The sequence below is a fragment of the Rhinatrema bivittatum genome, chromosome 8 (genome assembly GCF_901001135.1).
Source record: "Rhinatrema bivittatum chromosome 8, aRhiBiv1.1, whole genome shotgun sequence".
NCBI lineage: Eukaryota > Metazoa > Chordata > Amphibia > Gymnophiona > Rhinatrematidae > Rhinatrema > Rhinatrema bivittatum.
The window spans coordinates 202,683,004-202,706,830 of record NC_042622.1 but is presented as its reverse complement, the minus strand read 5'-3'; the positions used below and the strand labels follow the sequence as shown (position 1 = coordinate 202,706,830).

The 23,827-nt window shown below is 42.8% G+C and overlaps 1 protein-coding gene across 8 annotated transcripts in view; it reads right to left on the bottom strand.

Annotated features, from left to right (window-relative positions):
- Nucleotides 1-23,827, bottom strand: part of CUX1 (cut like homeobox 1) — a 1,076,531-nt gene that overhangs the window by 855,558 nt on the left and 197,146 nt on the right. The window lies entirely within an intron of this gene.

Genomic DNA, 23,827 nt, shown 5'->3' with positions numbered 1-23,827 from the left:
CCTGAGGGGAGGCATCGATGGTAAACACCACCTGAGGCGGGGCGGCCTGGAAGGGAATTCCCTTCTCCAAATTGGAGAGATTATCCCGCCAGGACAGAGATCTTCAGAGGTTGTGTAATAGAGACACGGGCCTCGAGGTCCTGGGATACCTGTTGCCATTGCGACTGCAGTATCCACTGTGCCCGGCATATATGAAGGCAGGCTAATGATGTAACATGCACTGAGGCTGCCATGTGACCCAACAAGCAAAGCAGAAGGCGAGCACTTACACTCCGACTGCTGCACATGAAGGTTGCCAACGAAACTAGGGCAAGGGCCCGATCGCGTGGCAAGAATGCTTTCGCCTGCACAGTGTCCAGCCTGGCTCCTATGAAATCCAGCTGGGGAGAAGGGCAGAGGTGCGTTTTTGGGTAGTTGATAACAAAACCCAAGGACTGCAGCTTCTGCATAGTCAGGGTTAAAGCGTCCATTGCTCCTGTGTGAGATTCGCTTTTGACCAGCCAGTCATTTAGGTATGGGAAGATGTGCACCGCACGGTGCCTGAGATGTGCAGCCACCACTGCCAGGCACTTGGTGAAAATGCGAGGGGCTGAGGCCAAACCAAAAGGCAGCACCCTGTACTGGTAGTGAGCTTTCCCCACCACAAAGCGCAGATACTTTCTGTGCCTGGGGAAGATGGCAATGTGGGTGCATACGTCCTTGAGATCAAGGTAGCAGAGCAAGTCTCCTCTTTTGAGGAGGGAAATCATAGTGCCCAGAGAAACCATTTTGAACTTTTCTCTTGCGAGAAATTTGTGCAACGTCCTGAGATCGAGGATGGGGCGCAGGTCTCTTCGGTATAAGGAAATACCTCGAATAGAACCCTTGGCCCTGCTGAGGACAAGGAACAGGCTCTATCACTCCTGCTGTGAGAAGGGTGGACAACTCTGTCCGTAGTATGACCTGCTGGGCAGACGAACCCCACAATGGACATGGGGGAGAGTTCTCTGGGATCCTTCTGAAATTGAGACGATAACCCTGACAAACTATGGCGAGAACCCACTAGTCCGAAGTGATGGCTGCCTTGTGGTAGGCAAAGTAAAGAAGTATGTCTTCCACGGGGGGATCTAGCATCAGGAGTGTGTCTAGATAAGTCGTGCTCCCTCGCATCCATTCAAAAGCCCATAAACGGGGGCCTGCTGGGGCCTAGGTGTTCACTGTTGACGAGAGTGGTCCCTGGAGCTGGCATGGGGTGTGCAAGTCCGAGAGGCAGGGGGATAATATTTCCACTGCCAGTAAAAGGACTTCCTGGAACTTGGCCTGGAAGATTTCCTGGCAGAAAATGGAGGGTCTGAAGTACTAGCGTAGAGTTGTTGAAGGGATTTGCAGTGATCTTTCAACTGAGCAACCGTATCTCTCACCTTATCCCCAAAAAGGTTTTCACCTGTACATGGGAAGACAGCCAATTTCTCCTGCACCCTCTGGTCGAAGGTCAGAAGCCCAGAGCCAGGCCATCCGACAGGCACCGATGCCCACTGAAGCTATCCAGGCAGCTGTTTCATAAACATTGTAGGTGGATCTCACCTCGTGTTTTCCAGCTTCCAGACTCTGCTGGACCATGGCAGAGAATGACTCCTGTTGCTGTTGCAGCAGGCATTCTGCGAGTTTCTGGACCTGTTTCCACAGGTTTCGGTTGTACTGGGCCATGTACAACTGATAGGAAGTGATACGGGTGATGAGCATAGTGCCCTGACAAACCTTCCTATCAAGGCATCCAGTTCCCTATGTTCTCGCCCCAGAGGGGCAGAGGCATGGGTGCTGGCGCATTTGGCCTTTTTGAGGGCTGACTCCACAACTATAGACTGGTGAGGGAGCCGATGCCTCTCAACACCTAAAGCCTGCTGAACTAGGTAGGTGGCATATGCCTTCCTATTCAATGGAGAGATGGAGATCGGGTATTCCCACATCCGGAAGAGAAGATCCTTAAAGATGTCATGAATGGGGACAGCCACTATCTCCTTAGGGGCGTTGACAAATTGGAGGACCTCCAACATTTTATGTCATGCATCCTCCTCCATGAGAAGCTGGAAGGGAATAGCTTCGGCCATGGCCCTGACAAACCCCGAAAAGGAGAGGTCCTCTGGAGGGGATCGACACCTTTCCTCTGGTGAGAAGGCTCTGACAGGGGGTCGTCCGAGATCTCGGAAGAAGATACCGAAGAATCATCCCCTCATGGGTCATAAGGGCCTTCTTCGCTGAGGCCACTGCAGAACCTGCATGGGTGAGGCCTGTGTAAATCCCTGGCCCTGGGCTCCGAGAGCCTCGAAGGAACCGAGGGCACTGCAGGAATCAACAGTCCCACCAGTAATGGGGGGACCAGTGGCCAGGGCAAAGAATTGAGGAACCTAGGATTCAGGACCGCATCTTCCTCCTCGGAGGACCCAATGATGGGGACTGCTCCCGAAGGAGGCATCAGTGGTCGCTGGGAAATCGAGGGTCCCTCGGGCACAGGTTGCATCGGGAGGACACCCATGCACTCGAACAGTGGTGCCAAGATAGACACCAGAGGCTCCAGCACTGGTATGGGGGCCGGTGGTGGGAGCAGCTCAACGCTCCACAGAGCACGGAGCACTGCGCTCTGCACCCTGCCATGCAACTCCTCCTGAAAGTCCGATGAGGATAGGACTGAGGGAGGAGGACAAGGAGGCACGGTGCCCTGCACAGATATCTGTGGGGAACGCCTGGGACTCCCGGGTTTATCAGAGGATGGGGCCTCTGTACCATGGGGTCGCTTCATGGCGGTGTGGCAGCTGCCAGTACCACACCAGAACCGGAGCCGTGCACAGACAGTGACTGGTGTTGATGCTTGTGGGATCTCCCGCAGCGCTCGGCCCAGTCTTTCCCCGGCGCCAAGGAGGCAGAGGATCCCGATGTCCTGGAAATCGTCAAGACCATGGGGGGGGTCTTTAGAAGATGACGCCGGGGGTGTGGCGAGGGGGAGTGTATAGAGTGACTCCCCTCGACCCCTGGGTGCCGATGACTCCGACGTGGGCATGGATGGAGTGGATTTTTTGGGACTAAAAAGGTTTCTCCATTTTATCGAGTCCAGCACGATGACCCTTGGGGGGTCATCTGATCACACAGTTTACACCCTTGGATGTCATGTGATGCCCCCAGGCAGAGGATGCAAACATCATGCGGATCCATGATAGACATGGTCCGCGGGAACTGGGGGAACCAACGGAAGCAGGACGATGTCATGAAAAACAGCCGGCGCGTGGTCGATGACCAGAGGCCACCAAAAAGTGGGAATCGACTGTGAAGATGGAAGAAAAGTGTTCACATACTGTGCCGTGAAGGAGGACCCAACGATGGACCGGAAGAAAAACTGCAAATTTAATTGCAAAAGAAGCAGAGCTCCAAAAATTTGCGAGGCAACTGCACCAGGGAAAAAGAGATTGAAGGGGGACCTCGCATGGACACATGGATAGTGGCATGCTGGGCATGCTCAGTGTGCCAGTCAAAGCTTCTAGAAACTTTGACAAAAGATTTCCGTGCCGGGCTCCATCTGATGATGTCACCCATCAGTGAGGACTACCATCCTGCTTGTCCCAGGAGAAAAGACCTAATTCAGTCCCTGCAAGATAAAGTGGTTGCACTGGAAAAGATGTTGTCGGAGCAGGAGATCAAGACTGAGGCCTTGGAAAGCCACAACTTAAGCTTTGTAGAAGTTTCTGAGAGCATTCCTAATAGTCAATTATCAGCTTTGAGAACTGGCTGCTGCAAACTCTGAATCTCACTGATTTGTTAAACTGTAATGTGCTACGTGGTCAGAGATACTGTTCTGCAAGTTTGATTCATATTGGCTTGCTAACACCATAAGACCTTTCCTCATGTCAGCATTCTATTCATTGCCCAGAAGGGAAGCCTTTGATCCTGTTCAGTAACTCTAGACCATTACTATTTACATGGATGGAGCTAAGCTTTTGTACGTAACCTGTGTGTGTCTTCTTATTGGAGCTCATGTAGGGGATCAGCGAGAGCTGTGTGTATAAAGAGGTGGCACCCTCTCATGTCTGCTTTGATCTCCAGACTCCTACAGGAGCAGTGTGAAACCCAGTTATTCTCCTTTGCATTTTTTTTTTTTTTATATAAACAGAAAAGATTTGGGGTTGGAGCTGGGAAGGGATAGGAAGGTCAGGAGGGAAAGGGAAGGCTGGGAATTGAGGGAAGGCTTTTGGGTTAAGGTATGGAGGATTGAATAATACTGCACACAGAACCTTTTTTCAATTGCACAACTGGACTGTTTTTCGCTGGGAGGTCTGTGGCTCAGCTGGGACAGAACGGACCTCCTATATGGGTTATGTAATTTGTATAAACTTAAGATTTAACTATGAATAAATAAATTTGCATTTCATGGAACTTTGCTGGTCTTGGCACCCCAATTAAGAGAGAAAAAGTATTTAGTTATTTCAACAGGCTAAAATGCACTATAGATTTTTTTTTATTATTTTTTAACAAGAAACACACCTCTTCAGGGAAGAGAATTTAAAATTGAAAAGGAAATGGGTATCGCAAGTGCATTTTGCCCCTGGATCAACTAAAAATCGAGGAGTTGCAGTTTTATTTCACAAATCTGTTTCTTTCAAATTGACAAAATCCATTTCAGATAAGGGGGACAGATATATTATTTTACTGGGTGAGCTGTTTGGAAAGCAATCTATATTAGCATCCATATGACCAAGCTTTCTTTACAATTCTTATATCGCAGATTACATAACCCTGTGATTTTCCAGTATTCTTGGGAAAGACTAACTTTGTAGCGGACACTGATATGGATAGATGTCCAAGAGGTCACGGTGCTGCCTGCAACCCTCATAAGGGTTCCCAATCTGTGGAATCCCTTTCCTGACATCATCAACATCCTGAAATGGGCAGAGAAATCCCAATGAACATTTTCACACTAACAGGCCGATACAGTACAGTGTGCGCCGGTGGAACGCACTGTTAACCCGCGTTTGGACGTGCGTTTTCGACGCGCTAGCTTTACCCCTTATTCAGTAAGGGGTAATAGTGCGTCGAAAACGCGTGTCCAAACCCCCCCCCCCCCCCCCCGAAACTAACAGTGCCCACAACATGCAAATGCATGTTGATGGCCCTATTAGTTATTCCCGCGCAATTCAGTAAGTAAAATGTGCAGCCAAGCCGCACATTTTACTTTCAGAAATTAGCGCCTACCCAAAGGTACGCGTTAATTTCTCTCGGCACCGGGAAACTGCTTTTCTGTACATCCTCCGACTTAATATCATGGCGATATTAAGTCGGAGGTCCCAAAAGTTAAAAATAATTTTTAAAATTTTTAAAAATGTAAAATCGGCCCGCGGGTTGAAAACCGGATGCTCAATTTTGCCGGCGTCCAGATTCCGAACCCATGGCTGTCAGTGGGTTTGAGAACAGACGCCGGCAAAATTGAGCTTTGGCTGTCAAACTCGCTGACATCCGCCACTCCTGTCAAAAAAGAGGCGCTAGTATCCCTAGCGCCTCTTTTTACCGCAGGCCCTAATTTGAATAATTTTATTTACTGAATCGCGCACATAGGAGTGTGGCCTGTGTGCTCGCCCGCTCTCCCGCGATTTTTGCTGTATTGGCCTCTCAGTCAGTTCAAAGTGTAAGTAGCCACAAACAATGGCCCAAACTTTAAATGCCGCACTGAATCATTTAAACATCCTCAAAAGCACTTTGATTTATATTCCACTTTTTTGGCACTTCAAAGCAGATTACATTCATGTATGAAGGTATTCCCAAATCATCAGAAGGCTTACAATTTATTTTTTTGCCTGAGGCAATGGATGGTAAAGTGACTTGCCCACAGATTCTATGAGGAAAAGGATTACAAAAAAATGGAAATCTTTAATCTCTAGTCATAAAACATAATCTACAGTCATAAAACAGTTTCAAATTTATAAGCAGGTAACAAAAAATATTAGACAAAATCTATGGAAGTGTCATATGTATAGTGAAGTCTGAAAAAAAAACACTTTAAAAGTCACTTGAATATTGCACACATCACACATCTAGAAGGTCCAGTACTCACACAAATGGTATCTTTGAATTACACAATCCTATGGTTTCAATCTCCATTGCAACATTCCTAGCATAACATGTATTTACATCTATGCCCTATATAATACAGAGCTCATTATTTAAAGGATAGGGCTAGGATTAGAGGAATTTGTAAAGTATTGCCATCCAGATAGGACACCACAGCCATCCTGAAGCTCACATCTCATTCAGTAAAAGACCTCCCTCCTGGAAGCACAAAGATATTTCTTATAATTTACTACAGACACGCAAAATATTCTAGGGGATAGTAACAAAACACTATCTACTAAGGTAATGGCATGTCTGTAAACATAGAATAGAATAATGCTATTTCACCTATTCCAAAGAGCAGGAAATCAATGCATCAAATATAACTTTTACTCATGTACTAGGACAACAAATTCATATGTCAGTACTTATACTCTGCAATTACCAATATAATTGTTCAATGTGAAAAACATATACAATCTTCATTAAATCAAACAATATAATTAGACAATTAAAAATATTTCACAATATTGAAAGACAAACATAAATGAATATGAAAGAAGAATCAGTTTATCCTCCAAAACCTTCTTAGTAAACATGTAGTATGAATAACTAAAGAGAAGAGGCAAGGAATAAGACAGTTATATAAAAGTTAAATAAATACACACAACTCTTATTCCAAAAGGATATGAAACAGAACAAAAACATAATAAAAACAAAAAGAAGATATACCTGGAAATGGATCAAAGAGGTCATAGAGCCTAAAAATAAGGAAATATATTTTCACACAATGGAGGCAGTGCATGCAAATATACTTGTACATATTCATTGTGGATATCCTGAAAACCAGACTGTGAGGGAGTGTACAGAAAACTCCCTCAGACTACCTTAAAGGACCAGGCACAGCTGTCTCGCCTGGTCCTCCTTAAGAATGAGACGCGGGAGGCCTTCCAGGTGCGAGTGGGATCGCGAGAGGACGAAGGGGACTGCTCCGGTGAGTCGCTGAACCCGCCTCCCAAACCCTGACGTCATTGCCAGCTGACGGGGCTGTGCTACTTAAAGACCAGCACAGCGGCGCACAGCCGCCGGCGCCAAGCGCCAAAGGGGCGCGCCCCTGGAAGGAAATTTGTGGAGAGCTCCTTATGGGGAAGAAAAGAAAGTTAAAACCTATAACATCTACCCCAGCCTCCAAGGAGATGAAAGGCCCTATGGATAGTCATTTGATCCGTAGGGGGAGCCAACCAACTGGAGAGATTGCCCAGGATTTATCCTTCTCTTCTGGGATGAGCGCAAGTCCCGTCCAGGACCAAAAAGCCGTCAAGGATCATAGTAACGTGGTGGTAAGTGTTTTTAATACCACCAATGTTACTGAAGTGCTAAATTCAGCAGAGGGAGGAACCAGAGTACTGGAACCTGTTCTCTCTGCTGGAATAATGGAAGGGGAAGCTGAATTGGCAGACCCTGATAACATCTCATTGGCAGATGTATGGAAGGCCGTAATGAAAATGGAAAAGAGACTCTCTCAATCCATGACCCAGTCCACTGTTTTTGCTGCTGAGATTAAAGGAAAGATTGACGACCATGGGAAGAGAATAGAACAGTTGGAATCTGTAGACAAGATGATGAGTAATCAAATTACCTCTTTACAAACTAGTGGGACTGCATTTATTAAGGACTCTTTAATGATTTATAGAAATATTGAAATGTTGGAAAATAATATTCGTTGTAGAAATTTAAGATTCTTAAATTTTTCATATACTAGACTGCTGTCTGCGCAAGAGCTGTTTAAAAAATACGTTAAAGAGGTGCTGGGTATAAGTAGTGAATTATTGATATCAAATATTTACTATATCTCCAATTATAAGAGGGACGGGAACGTAAATGAGAGTGGGATGGAGGAAATAATTGATAGAAGTCCCAATTTGACATCCTTTTTAGAAGCTTCTGGGGATGATATAACAACTAGAGCAACGATAATAGTGGTTTTCAGATGACAGATTGAAAAGAATCTTGTTCTACAGAAATATTTTAAGAATAAATATTTCTTATTCTGTGGTAAAACTGTTCAAGTATTTCCAGATGTCTCAAGATCGACCCAGGTGAGGAGGAAGCAGTTTTTGGCAATGCGAGGAAGAGTTTTAGCCATTGGGGCTACATTCTTCCTCAAATTCCCATGTAAATGTATTATTACCTATCAAAAAAACAAATTTGTTTTTCTTCAACCTGATCACCTGGAGGTATTTCTTTTAGATAAAGGGGGATCTGGGGTTCATGAGCAGACTACATGACGGTTAATTTAATTTGGTCAAAAGAGGATCCACCTATTTGGTCTAGATTTAGACATATTTTCTTTTAAATATTTCTTAGAGAGGCTTCCCAGATAAAGTGGACTATTAGATGGGATAATATGTGAAATTTATTTCTTGTAATGTATTTTCCTTTGTTTTTGAATGGATATGTATCCCATGATTTCCTAATTTCTTTCATTGCAAATGTTATAGAAATTTAATAAATTATAAATAAAAAAAAAAAAAAAAGAATGAGACCCACAGGGTATCCTGGGTGAAGATAGGAGGCCTTCACAAGAGAATAAGACCTCAGGGCCTAGAAAGGGTCAGCGAGTGCTGGGGAACAGAGACCCATCACTTTTAAGGTTTGAGAGTGACAGTAAGGCAAAGACCTGCTTTGTTTATAATTGGGATTTGCCTGAAGTCAAGGTGAACTGACTATATTGTTTGTTTTGTTTTGCACTGCGCTATTTTAATTGTGAGAGACCTGAACTCCCAAGTGAGCTGGCTGTTTCGTTTGTTTTGCTGTGCACTTTTCTCAATTCCACTGTAAATAAACTGCATTTAAGGAACAGGCAGAGTCTGCCTCCTTTTTCCTCTGCCAGTTCCCAAATCTATTTGTGGCACTTCAGGACTAGAGCTGCCTACCCCTGCTTTGAAGAAAATAATGAAGTCCATTTTTGTGTATTCTAGACATCAAACCATTTCACAGTTTGGTCACTTAGTCCTACATTTCTCAACCGGCTACATCAAAACTCTTAAGTCCTAAAACTGTGGCCCTTGGCTAAATTTCATCCAGCCCCCAGCAGCAACAGCAGAAGAAATATTACCTGCCCATAGCGACACCAGGAGCTTGATCTGGCCTGCAGTGGTGCAAGTACATTGCATCACCACCACCAGCTCAAATACTTGAAACTGGAATTTCAAGTGGCAGCATGTCAGAGCAGCATGGGTGGGGTATACCAATGCAAGGCCACCACCGATTGCTGTGTTATCCATTCCTGGCATTAGTGTTGCTTGTACATGTGCAACCATTTGAGCTAAAGACTGGGTGAGAGGCTGCAACACAACCATAAGGAATTTTTGGTTGCTATGGAGGGCAGTATAGGTCATAGGGAAGAAGGCACTAGCAGTATGGAGCCATGGGTTCTGTGGGGTTGCCAGGGAAAGCCAGGTAAGGATGGTGGCTCCCGCCTCCTTATCATGCTGCCATCTCTTCAGAGCTGTGGGGGAGGAGAATGGACATCATCCTCTAAGGATGCATGCTTTGGAGAACAGAGTGCAGAAATCCAGATACAAAATACAAATGTCTTTCCTAAGATTAGGATCTCCAGAGAGTATTGTTTTGCTCGTATCATGAATCTGGCATGATGTTTGAGAGGAAGGGTAAAAGAAGAAAGGGTGGGGAAAAAGGATGAAAAAAGGGAAGAAAGTTTACAGGGAGCAAGAGTGCATGGGGGGGGGGGGGGGGAGGTGAGTGACAGAGAGTGCACCACACACACACACACACACACAAAACAACCTGTCCTGCTATCCATCCACCTTCCATGCCCCTACTTCCCTAGGCAGGCAGATATTAGGGAAGCAGGAAGGTATGGGGCAAGATTGCCAACTTTGGAAAAATCTAGAACTGGGAACCCTGTCATCCCCCCCCCCCCTCCCCTCCTCCAGCATTTCAAATCACCACAAGTGCCAGATATGGTCCCGTCCCCCCCCTCAAATCCTTCTCGCCAACACCTCTGAGGGAGGCACTCCCCAGATCAGCAAACTGAAGAGGACCTCCCCAGCATTCTTGCTGATTTGAAATGTTCCATGTGGCCCTTCTCTTCAAAAGTCTGGAGATCCCGGATTTAAATAGAGTAACTCCAGTGCAACCTGGCCTACAGCTGCCATTCATTACTGAGTCAGTCATGTTATAAGTACTGTTCTGTAATTGTAATTGGCCCAAATCCGATGCAAAATTTATTATCTGCAGTGAGTAGGAGTGCAAGCAGAGTATTCAAATTAAAAACATTTTCCTGTGTCTTATCTTTTTAAGCTGAAAAAAAGAAACATTTTGTTGACGTGAGATTCATGCTGCTAGTCATGACAAACCTTGATTAAAGACAGACAGAAAGAACACATTCCATATCTGTATATTTGTGTATGTATTACAGATATATAAACTGTATTATAGGGCAGAAAGCATAGTAGGTCCTAGTTTTCTTTTACCAAGAAAAATGGTATACTATTTTTAATCCATGCTGCAAAGTGATTATGTTTTTAACACCATTTTAAGGATGGGGGGGGGGGGGGGGGGGGGGGGGGGGGAACAGCTTTAATATCTGAGTGAGTCAGGGTTGGGTTTTTTTTTGTTTTGTTTTGTTTTAAATATTCCACCCTTAATTATGGACACTTAAAAAAGCTAAGTTTAAAAGTTCCACTGAATCTATGAAAGCATGCCTGCCAACTAAAACACCTACTATGTACGTAGTAATGGGTTATACAAACATAAATTACAAGGCTAGACATCTTAAAAGGAAAAAAGGTTGATTTATTGTCATATTGGAGACACGGCAGGGTAAAGGCACAATTTATTTTTTCCATATATTCATCAACACGTAAGATGTGTTAATGCAAAAAGAATTCTAAAATAAAAATTACTCTGAACTCTTCTTGTTCTCATTTTTCAATTAATTTGCTTCAAAAATGGTTACCATGAAACCCATACATGGCATAAAAGCAAGTTATCTGTCATTTTGAATATGAAAATAATTTTTACAATAATGTCTACTTTATTAAATATGTATAGCAGAACTACAAGAAAGAATTCAAGACTTCAGTTTTTCTTAGCAATGGACAACCAAATTTAAGACGGTATAATACAGTGTCTAGCAATCATCCTGTTTGTGCCCAATTTTTCATATAATATTTATTGCCAGCGGTTTCCTCCCTTTCCTTTAGATATCTAGGATTTGGATCTGACATCATATTTCATATGGCACTATCCCAGTGGATTCCCTCTCCCCACCCCCCTTTTTTTTTTTTCTTTTTGAATATCTATTCTCAGTTTACCTTAGTCCAGTCACTGCAGCAATCGCCCTCAGCCAGGACTCCCTCCGGAATATTGCAAGCATGGGCCCCTAAATCCAGCTACTGCCAGTATTGCGCAATGACCACGACTGCCTCCTCAACAAGGGTTGTGAATGCTGTCTCCACAGCATCCCCAACCCTGGCCGACCCAAAAGAGGAAGACCTGAGCTGAAAATTGAACTCTGGTCCTCCACATGGCAGTGCACAATACTGCCACTGAATCACTGAACTAGTCTGGTCATTGCTATTTTAATACAGCTAATCTTTCATGAGTCTGCTGTTAACACAAGTAAAAGAATTTCCTGTTACGAAGAACAATCAATAAAGTCTGTTCTTTTCTGTGCGATGGCCAAAATAATGTCACTTTGTTTAATGATGAGCTGGATATTTTACAAATTACTTGTGTAAACTAAAGACATTTTTTAAAAAGAATGCCAATCCTCAATCCTGAAAAAGAAAACAGGTTCAGCTTTTTATCTTTAAATTATGTTATAAACAGATATCGAAATATGTCAAGACTCAGGAGCTCAATTAACAAAATGTAACTTGCAATATGGAAATGCAGACAGCCTCTATGAGAGGCATATAAAGTAGTGACATGAGATCACTGTGTCACCATAGTATGTTTATTATGTTCACAGCTCTTTAGTTACCATTTACTCTGCTATTAAGGAAAAATGTTTGGCTGATCACAGAAACACAGCCTATGAGATACACACATACATGTGTGCAACTTATGGCTCATTTACATAACTTCTGTTAATCCTACATGAACGATATAGTCTCAAATACACATTAGGTTACCAAGAGTACTCCCTACAGCTCAGTTTCTCTTAACCATCAATAGCTTTACTCCTTCCATTTGCTCACATTCAGGCCGATACAGAACGGTGAATTCGGCTGAGCGCACCATTTAGCCCCCGTTTGGCTGCACGTTTTTGACGCGCTATTATTACCCCTTATAGAAGAGGATTCGATTTTTGCTTGGTCCTGACTTTTTTTGGGTTGATAAATGTCTCAAGAGTGGTTGTGTTTGTTGGCAAGTGACTGGAGACCGGGGGTTTTTTGTATTTAGTAATTTTTATTAAACAAAATTTCAGTTACAAAGAACAATATAAGACCACCAAATAGCTGATCTAAACCACTAACAGCTCGAATACATAACATGCATCATGAATAATATCTCAGATCATCAACATACTGTAAATTCTTACTAATACAATATATCCATTTATTCTAGTGTTCCCCCCCCCCAACTTCATCTTTATCCAGCTCACTGGCAACAGCTTATAATATACAGCAAGCACATCAGACAGATGTAGACCTAGATCTTTCTGATCTTAATTTCCAACTTTCATAGGGCCTCTAATGCGTTTCAAAAACAGTTGTTTATTCTTTAGCGCAGTTAAACTACTCATATAATAGACTTTTTCTAATCTTTGGTACACTCTTTTCATTGAGGGCACCACAATCCTCCTCCAATAATATGCCACCTCACATCTAGCTGCTAGAATGACTTGCTGTAAAAGAACTCACTCCAACTTATCACACTCAAAATTTGGAGTATTCAATATAAAGATTAGTGGCTCCTTAGATACCTTTTTCCTCACAATTTCATACATTAAATTACATATTTTATCCCAAAATACCAAAATGTTTGGACACTCCCACCACATATGTATGAAAGTGTCACTCATACCACATTGTCTCCAACATTTATCTCCCATCTCTAGATACAAATTATGCAAACATGCAGGAGTTAAGTACAACTATGTAATACTTTTTAACTATTTTCAACAAGAGCCTATATAGAGCTATGTCGCATAAAGTGACTTACTTGAAGATAAAAATAGTAATTCGCATCTGGAAATGCAAAATCCCGCTTCAATTTATCTATCAACTATCAGTTAACCATCCCACAAGTGTTCCAACTGAGAACAATCCTTTTCTTTCCAACGTTTGGAAACATACGTTCTTACTGTAATGAAAGGCTGTCCTGAAATAATATCGCCTACCACCTATCAAGGAAGCCTTCCATTTATCCCACATTTCTAGCATTAAAGAGACACAGCAGTAGGTATTATTCTCGCCTGTTTAGGTAGCCATATCACTGCATCTGGAAGAATGTCATTTAACATATCCTGGTTCAATACAGACCCACCTTTTGCAACCTCTCCCATTATGCCAATCCAGAATGGCCCTAACGTGAGCAACTGCATAATATCACTGCAAGCATAGTACTCCAATCCCCCCCTCCCCCCCATTCTTGGTTAAAAGCAGCACTTTCCTTGCCACCCTAGGAGGCCGTCTTTTCCATATAAAATGGAATAGTTTACATTGCCATAAGGCAAGACACACCTCAGAAATGTGTTTGAAACAAATAGCTTACCCTGGGCAGAATATTCATTTTTATGGCAGTTATTCTGCCCACTAAACAGAAGCAAACTCCTCTCAAATAATCACTCACAACAAAAGTGATAACTCTAGAGAGGGAAATAGTATTTTTAACTATTTACCATAAACACATTAACCCAGACTAGAGACAATATCATCAACATGTGCTCAAAGTAAGGTTTAATCCGCTGTCTCTCACCCTCAATGGGCCGCAGGCAGTAGTCAGCCTATGAGCAAAGAATTTTTTAATCATTTATTGTCTCCCGTCTAATATAACATAATTTTGTACTTTTTTATCTTTTTTAACTTTTTTTTAAATATCAACTGTTCAAGTTTAATTAAATTTAAATACGAAGCATCTATAGGAAAAATCTGAAACCGGCTTGTTACCCAAAAATATTTTGAAAAAATACTTAGCCAATAGAAGGTCATTCATTTGAATGACCTTCTATTGGCTTGCTGTAGTTACACGATGTTAGGTTCCATATTAGGAACTACCACCCAGGAAAAAGATCTAGGCATCATAGTGGATAATACTTTAAAATCGTCGGTTCAGTGTGCTGCAGCAGTCAAAATAGCAAACAGAATGTTAGGAATTGTTAGGAAGGGAATGGTTAATAAAATGGAAAATTTGATAATGCCTCTGTATTGCTCCATGGCCGGTTGAGACACCGAGGCCAATAGTCCTCCATCCAGTTTCTTTGGTGCCTGCACCTCTGGACTTTGGCCGAGCACCTAGTGTCCCATCCCCTGTGGTATACAGTGAGAATGAGGGTCTTTATGGCCCCTGGGGGAATGATCAGATGGAATCCTCCCCCTGAGGTTTTGAATGGTCTCTCATCAGACTCTTTTCCTCTAGAGGAGCAAAGGAAGTGATAGGATATATATATATATATATATATATATATATATATATAGAAGTCCCCGCCTAAGGACTGAACCTTTGCAGCGTTTCAGGGTGATGGCGGAGGCCATCCCATTTAAGCTTTTAACGGAAGAAGATGCCAGATACAAAATGCTTGCAGTCTTTCAGTTTGTGGAGCTTCCTAAAGAGATCATGGCAGTCCTGGAACACGAGATCATTATGGAGTTGCCGCTGAGGATTTGGAAGCAACCCCTTACAGTGCTTCCCATGATTAAGAAGGTAGACTGAGTTTACCTTGTCCAAAAGGCTGCCGGATTCGATAAGCGTTAACTGCCCCACCAATTGGTTGTGGTTGAATCTGTTCTGAAGATGGCTAAGCGCTCTCGGACCTACTCCTCGCCACCCCCGGGGAATGTCCACAGAGCGTTGGATGCTCTTGGGAGGAAGGTGTTCCAAGGTGCCATGCTTATTGCCCGCATCTCTGTCTACCAGCTCTACATGAGTCAATACTTGCGGGACATCTGGAAGCAAGTGCAGGAGGTAACCTAGCAGCTGCCTCAATAGCAGTGAGACACCATCATGCCGCTGGTACACAAGGGTTTGGAGTGTGGAAAACACGAGGTTTGTGTGACCTACGATGTTTTAGAAATGGCATCGAGGATCTCTTCAGTGGGAATTAGCGCATGTAGTCTGGCATGGCTGTGGGCCTCAGATCTCAGACCAGAGGTACAGGAATGACTCACTGACGTGCCATGCACTGGAGAGAATCTCTTCAGAGACAGGGTGAAGAATGCTCTGGCCCAGCTCCGGGACCATCATGAAACCCTTCAACCACTCTTCGCCAGCACTATGGACCTGTCTTCCTCCTCATTCAGGAGGCCGTCAAGGCCAGGATCCAGGAAGTCTTTCTTTCGCCAAAGGAAGTACTATCCTCCGCCTCCTATGTACAACACCTTGCACTTGTCCACATTAAATTTCATCTGCCATTTGGATGCCCAATCTTCCAGTCTTGCAAAGTCCTCCTGTAATTGATCACAATCTGCTTGTGATTTAACTACACTGAATAATTTTGTATCGTCTGCAAATTTGATAACCTCACTCGTCGTATTCCTTTCCAGATCATTTATATATATATTGAAAAGCACCGGTCCAAGTACAGATCCCTGAGGCACTCCACTGTTTACCCTTTTCCACTGAGAAAATTGACCATTTAATCCTATTCTCAGTTTCCTGTCTTTTAACCAGTTTGTAATCCATGAAAGGACATCGCCTCCTATCCCATGACTTTTTAGTTTTTTTTAGAAGCCTCTCATGAGAGACTTTGTCAAATGCCTTCTGAAAATCAAAATACACTACATCTACCGCTTCACCTTTATCCACATGTTTATTAACCCCTTCAAAAAAGTGAAGCAGATTTGTTAGGCAAGACTTCCCCTGGGTAAATATATGTTGACTGTGTTCCATTAAACCATGTCTTTCTATATACTCTACGATTTTGATCTTTAGAATAGTTTCCACTATTTTTCCTGGCACTGAAGTCAGGCTCACTGGTCTATAGTTACCCGGATCACCCCTGGAGCCCTTTATAAATATTGGTGTTACATTGGCCACCCTCCAGTCTTCAGGTACAATGGATGATTTTAATGATAGGTTACAAATTTTAACTAATAGATCAGAAATTTCATTTTTAAGTTCCTTTAGTACCTTAAGATGCATACCATCCGGTCCAGGTGATTTGCTACTCTTTAGTTTGTCAATCTGGCCTACTACATCTTCCAGGTTCACAGTGATTTGGTTTTGTTCGTCTGACTCATCACCCTTGAAAACCATCTCCGGAACTGGTATTTCCCCAACATCCTCATTAGTAAACTCGGAAGCAAAGAATTAATTTAGTCTTTCTGCAATGGCTTTATCTTCCCTAAGAGCCCCTTTAACCCCACGGTCATCTAATGGTCCAACCGACTCCCTCACAGGTTTCTTGCTTCGGATATATTTTAAAAAGTTTCTGTTATGAGTGTTTGCCTCTATGGCCAACTTCATTTCAAATTCTCTCTTCGCCTGTCATCAATGTTTTACACTTAACTTGATAATGCTTATGTTTTATCCTATTTTCTTCAGATGGATCCTTCTTCCAATTTTTGAAGGATTTTTTTTGGCTAAAATTGCCTCTTTCACCTCACCTTTTAACCACTTAGGCCTCCTGCCTTGCCCTGTGGCCTACCTTCATCTCCTGCCTTCCTCTATAGCCTTCTTTGGCTCCTTGCCTTTCTCTATAGCTTTCTTTGGCTCCTTGCCTTTCTCTGTAGACTTCTAGGCTCTCCAGCAATGCTCAGCTGCCATCTTGGCCTACCTTTCGGTCTTCGAGCCTATTAGGGTTCCCTCGCCCTGTCTCATACCCTGTCAGGCTTTCTTGTTTACTGTTGCATATCATAGTTCTGTTCTTGTCCTGTCCTTGTCTAGACAAGGACAGGACAAGAACAAGGACACTCAAGGGACTGAACTGCCCAGTCCAGTTCAGTCCCTTGTGTGTCTCCCAGGCTTTGCCTTTGTCCATGGTTCAAGCCCAGCCTGTATCCAGCCCGTCTGTCCTCAGTACTGGCTTTACCTTCAGCCCTGTCTGGTTCCAGCTCCCAGCCAGTCCCTGAATCCAGCTTTCAGCTTGTACCTGAATTCAGCTGCCAGCCTATACATGAATCCAACTCCCAGCCAGTTCCTGTCTCCAACTCCCAGCCTGTGTCCAGCTTCCAGTGTGTGCCAGCTTTGATTTTCACCAGGAGAAAAGTCCTACCAGACCCCAGAACCCAAGGGAAGGGGGTAGTTAGGCAGAAGACATACTTGCCCTGCAGTCCTGTACCGCTTCTGTGGTGGTGCTCCCTGAATCCATCCTGTCAGACCGTGACACTAGCTCATTATTTATTGTACACTGTAAATTTTAATTTAATTTCTTTGAATAATTTTTTTCTGAGTACTAAATACAATTCAGATTATTACCTTCTGCGAGGTATTCATATAGTGTAATATCTGACAAGATAGTGTGGAATATGGCTTTTCTTCATTAAAACTCAATAAAAAAGTATTAATGACGAGAAAGAAGCAGACAATAAGTCCTCAGTCATTTTTAAAGTCACCTTCCTCTTCTTGAGTTTATTCAGAACACATTCATCTTCACTTCAAAATTATTTTTTCCCCAATTCCTGGCAGATAAAGCATGTCTCTACCTCATGTTCCTTGTCCTAGTTTCTTACATTGTAGATGACCTCATATCAATGCCTGAGCAATTCTTACATCCTTAAAACATTATAAGAAAGCACCTGACACCAAAGAACAAAATGCAGCAGTTCAATATAACTAAGAGGAATTCCTCTTACTTGCTAATTCTTGCTAGACTGGACCATGTAGGATATAGCACCACCTGCTTGCTCAACAGACCAATGCCAATCTTCATAGCAAGAGTTCTCATCATGATGCCTCCTTCCTTCAAGGATCACTTCTGCTGCTTTTGCTCTCTCAGTCTGAGCACTTTACCCACACCACAAAGAATAAGAGGAGAAAAAATTGAGACAAATTGGAATATTAACATAAACACATATTACACTCACACCATGTCCACATTATCTCAAGCATCTACATTTACAAGGCAGGTTTGAGCCAGATTGGCACGAGACTAACAGTAAAAGAATTAACAGGTACGTGAAATTCCTCTTCTGTTATATCTTTGCCAGTCTGTACTATGCAGGGACTTAACGCAGCAGTGCCTTATTTGGGTGGGTTAAATATGGCTCACAGAATTCTTCCAAATGTTACATTCTCTAATGAATATCTGTAATATGATGTTTAGTAAAAATATATGCCAACTTCCAAGATGTAGTCTTACAAATCTCTGCCACAGACATCTACTTTCTCTGCCTGTGAAATTATTGAATGAACTCTCATTAAACTTGTGAACGAAGAGTTCCCCATCTTGAGAGCCTTCACTGTACTATTTTTTATCCATCTGCAATGAAAGAATTCACTTTATCTTTGTTGTTTGCCCCCAAATAAAACAAATGTCCTGATGTTCAGAAAGATTTTGACTTTTCCAGATCAAAATTTTCAATGCCTCTTAACAGACACTGGGGTAGATTTTCTAAATTTGCGCGATAGCGTACTTTTGTTCGCGCACCAGGCGCGAACAAAAGTACGCTGGATTTTATAAGTTACGCGCGAAGCCGCGTGTATCTTATAAAATCTGGGGTCGGCGCGTGCAAGGGGGTGCACATTTGTGCAACCTGCGCACGCCGAGCCCAGCGCGCGCTGCCTGTTCCCTCCGAGGCCGCTCCGATTTCGGAGCGGCCTCGGAGGGAACTTTCCTTCGTCCTCCCCCCACCTCCCCCTCCCTAACCCACCCACCCCCCGCCCCTATCTAAAAAACGCCCCCCCCCCCCCCCCCTTACCTTTGTTTCATGATTTATGCCTGCTAAAAGCAGACGTAAATCAGCGCGCGCCGGCCGGCTGCCCCGCTCCGTGTTCTGGTCCCGGGGGCTGGTCCGGAGGCCGCAGCCACGCCCCCGGGCCGGAACCACGCCCGCGTCGCCGCCCCCGAAAGGCCGCGTCGCCGCCCCCGAAACGCAGCAGCATCCTGCCATGCCCCCCGACACGCCCCTTTAACGAAGCCCCGGGACTTGCGCGCGCCGGCAGCCTATGCAAAATAGGTGCGCCGGTGCGGGAGGGCCCTGCGCGCGTAAATCCACCGGATTTACGCGCGCAGGGCATTTAAAATCCGCCCCACCGTAAACTTTCCTCTGAAACATGGTTTCCATGCAAAAGATAGACCATTCCACTTCTTAATTCAAATGAAATGCTGAATTAGAAAAGAAACCTACTGTCCTTAAAATTAGGTTATCACAAAAGAACTGAAGAACAGGAGGAATAAAAAAAAAAAAGGAACTGCAGCTTGTTGACCTTCTCGCTAAACAGATCGCCACTAGGTATACCATTTTATCTGTGAAGAAATGTAATGAAGAAGTGATCAATAATTTAAAAAGTTGTTTTATTAGAGCCTTCCAAACCAGATTTTAATTTGGTAACAAACTTCTAAACTGAGGATTAGGAAATGTAGCTACTCTCAAAACATAACATCTGAGTAAGATGATGATTTTGTTCCACTGGACCTTGTTATTACTGACAGTGATGTTATTTTCAGCCTCAATATTGCTTATCTGAGGCTTTTATCAAAACCATTGAACAAATATTTCAAAATAAATTTCAAAGAGGCTTAAACAGCAGAAATGTTCTCTTCCCTATCAGAATGCAAACTTTCTTCAAATATACCTTCCACATATACAATTTTTCTTGACTTCTCTAAACTTCCACCACTCTGTCCACTAGCTCTTTTTCTTTAGAAAAGCTGCTCAGCTTCCTAGGTTTCAGAGAGCAATTCAGAGTTTGAATGAAGGCCTTAGCTAACTGTATTCTTCTTGAGAGGAAGTCTGAACAGCTCTACCACTGTTTCACAAAGTTCAGAAACCATGGTCTTCTCGGTAAGTAAAGAATTATCACGAGTCACTTCAGACTCGTATGCTTTTATCCTTTCTAGAACCTTTTCACATCATAGATTATAGAGCAGTGATTTGCTCAGCTTCTAAGACAAATGCATTGCAGTCACTCAACATCTTTGAATCTGTTGAAAAACTTGGGATTCTTTTTGATGAAATGAAACACCATACAGTCTGGTTGTCCCACCTCCTACATATGAACAGGAATGTCACTTGATTTAGTTCTCACTCTCCTGGTTGTGAGCAGTGTCTACAGAGCTAGTCCACTTGCAAATTCATCTTCCCTGCTCTATGAAGGTTCATCTCTGTCCACAACAATCTTTAAATTCTCAATTTTTTGAGACTCCTTACGCCCCTTAAGAACATTACTATTACAAAACTGATTTTATGCAAGTGTCCTTTTTTCCTAGAAGGCAACTAAAGCATACCTTCGTTCTCATTTCCAAAATATTCATATATAGCTTTCTCGCTTCCTGAAACCAAAGTTGTTGAGTCTAGCTATCCAAGTAAACTTGCACCTCTACAAATGAATATTCATATTTTTCTCAAGAAGGAGCTTCCTTTCTCTAAATAGTTTCTCTAAGACCATGAAGTCAGAGACTGGACAATTTCTGTGTTGTATTCTTTTTCAGTGACTTTTTTGCTTTAACACCACATGATGTAATGTTCTCATAAAGAACCTAGCCTAGACCATGGCACCATATCTACTGTAAATGCCATGAAGTCTAATAGGTATAGTACTGTTCTGCCATTATTGCTCACTATATGCATCACCTTGCACTCGATGCAGTACCACTGAAGCTCCCCTCTCCTAACTCCTCAGGTAGGAGTGTCAGGAACACTGTTTGAAGTCAGCTTTTCTGGCTTCCCCCTTCCTCAATTCTGAAAGGACAGGGAGTTACAAAGCTAAGATTCCCTTCAGGTTTAAATCTTTTTCTCTAGTCCCATTAATAGGATCTATAAGAAAAGACTCTTGGAGGCTCTTTCTCACAAGTATGATTTTATCCAGATATGAAATAAAAAGATGTTTGCCATCAAAGGATAATCTCATCAACTGTGTTTTACAGGAAAGTTAACTATCCACTGGTTTGGAAAAGACCCAATACACCATTATCTTAGTCGATATATTCACTAGGAATCTGACTGCCAGTGCTATCAGAGCCCTCTTTTTCTTTCTCCTAAAAAATGAAGCCTTTGGAATTTTGGTTGGGGGTTGTTTTTTTTTTGGGGGGGGGGGTTGTTTTTTAAATTCAAAACATGGTTTTCTTCCCCTAAGAGCTGAGATAGTCTGTGATTGGGGTAGGATGAGGTACTTTCTGTAAAATCAACTATCACTCAATATTAATAAAACAGATTTTGATCCTGAGTAGATTTCCCCTGGCAGACATATCCCAAGACTTTTGCTTTGTGGTCATGATGGTCATTTCTCAAGCTGCACAAAGTTTGGGGGTTCTTCTAGATTCATCACTTTCTATGCGACCACATATTAAATCTGTCATAAAATCCATTTTTGCCAAATTACTGCATCACCTTAAAGACACTGCTGGAACCTACCAATTTCCGCACTGTACTTCAATCAACAGTGATTATTATTAGGGTCAATTATTGTAATTCTCTATACGTTGGACTCCAACAGATCATACAAAATGCAGCAGCAAGCATTCAGACAGATAGCAACCACTGGGATCATATAACTCCAACTCTCCATGCACTACATTGCTACTAGTGCGCTGGCACATACAGCAGAAAACAGCAACTCTGGTACATAACTTAATAATGAATAATAAAATACCCTGGATTAATGCCACACTTAGAATCTATGCTCCTTCAAGGGTCCTTCAGTCTGCAAGCCAGAACTTAGTAGATCATCCATCCCTTCGCGAAGAACATTTAATGGAGACACGTGAAAGGGCATTTTCCATACAGGCCCTATATTATGGAATACCTTACCAGCCTAGATATGAAACATCACAGAAACTAAGCCTTTTAAGAAGGCACTTTTTTTTAAGGAAGAATTCAATACAGGAATTTAATTGAATAGGAATGTCCATGTTTTGCAGCACTAGGTTTTTGTCTGTTATATACATATAGGAGTCTATTTTAAAAGGCATGCATGTGCATCCATGTACGTGTGGCTCTCGGCATGCGCACATGGATGCACCGATTTTATAACATGCATATTATAAAATATGATTCCCGCGCGCATGTGTAGGAGGGGGATTTCGTAAAGTATGTGCAGTGACACAATCGGGCCTTTGCCCAGTTCCCTCCCATTCCACTCTAATTAAGGAGCGGACTGGGAGGGAACTTTCCTATACCCCTACCTACCCTTCTCTTCCCGTTTCCCCTCTCCTCCCCGACCACTAAACTAACCCTATCTGTCTCCAATTTTTTTTTATTTACTTACTGCTCCTTTGGATGTATCTACCACGGTTGTATCTACCGATTTTTATGCGCACGGGATTTTGAAAATTTGGGAGATACTGTTTTTTGTTTAATTATGCATGTTACATTGTAATCCAACCCTAACATAGGAGGGTGCGGGCAATACTCTAAATAAATAAATAAATAAACAAATAAATAAACAAATATATAGATGTCAACTATTGATACAAATGTGCTATGCAGAAGTTATGTTAATATTTTGTTTAAGAGTGGGTGGAGCTAGTTGAGTTTAGGGTGGGAGATGGTTGACGATGGCATTGTAGGATGGGTGTGGAGTTGCTGTGGGTTGAAGGTGGCAATGTGGGCCTTAAGCAAGTTTATAGGTGTGCAGGTATTTTTTCTCCAGTAAGAAGATAATGTATGTGCTGTGTGCTATGCTCTGTATTATGCATTTCATTATTATCTCTCTCTTTCTAGATATTGATATTGTTTTATTAATTTGCTGTGGGGTTATTTAAGATTCAAGAAAAAAGAAAAAAACTACTAGATCTCTCTTTATTTGGATTTAGCTGTCACTAATAATCTCTGTTTAGATATTAATAATGGTGCATAAATTTGCTGTGGGATCATTTAAAGCAAAGGACAAAAATTCCAGAAAAAGTCCTGCTTGAAACAAGCTTGAGGGCTGCTGACTCATAGAGCCAGCAGGAGACAATCAGAGGCAATCAGATCCTTTATGGGCTGTGCTGAGCCAGGAGGCAGACTGGGTGACTAAGGAATTGGATCAAGGAAGAGCACTCGATGTCATCTACTTGGGATTTTAGCTAAGCTTTTGTTACGGTCCCACACAGGAGGCTTGTGAATAAAACAAGAAGCTTGGGTGTAAATGCCAAGGTGTTGGCCTTGATAGTAAACTGGTTGAAGGACAGAAGACAATGTGTGATGGTAAATGGAACTTACTCAGAAGAGAGAGCGGTGGATAAGCGGAGTGCCGCAAGGGTCGGTGTTGGGACCGGTCCTGTTCAGTATCTTTGTGAGCGACATCGCGGACGGGATAGAAGATAAGGTTTGCCCATTTGCGGATGATACTAAAATCTGCAACAGAGTGGACACGCCGGAAGGAGTGGAGAGAATGAAACGGGATTTAAGGAAGCTAGAAGACTGGTCAAAGTTATGGCAGCTGAGATTCAATGCCAAAAAGTGCAGAGACATGCATATGG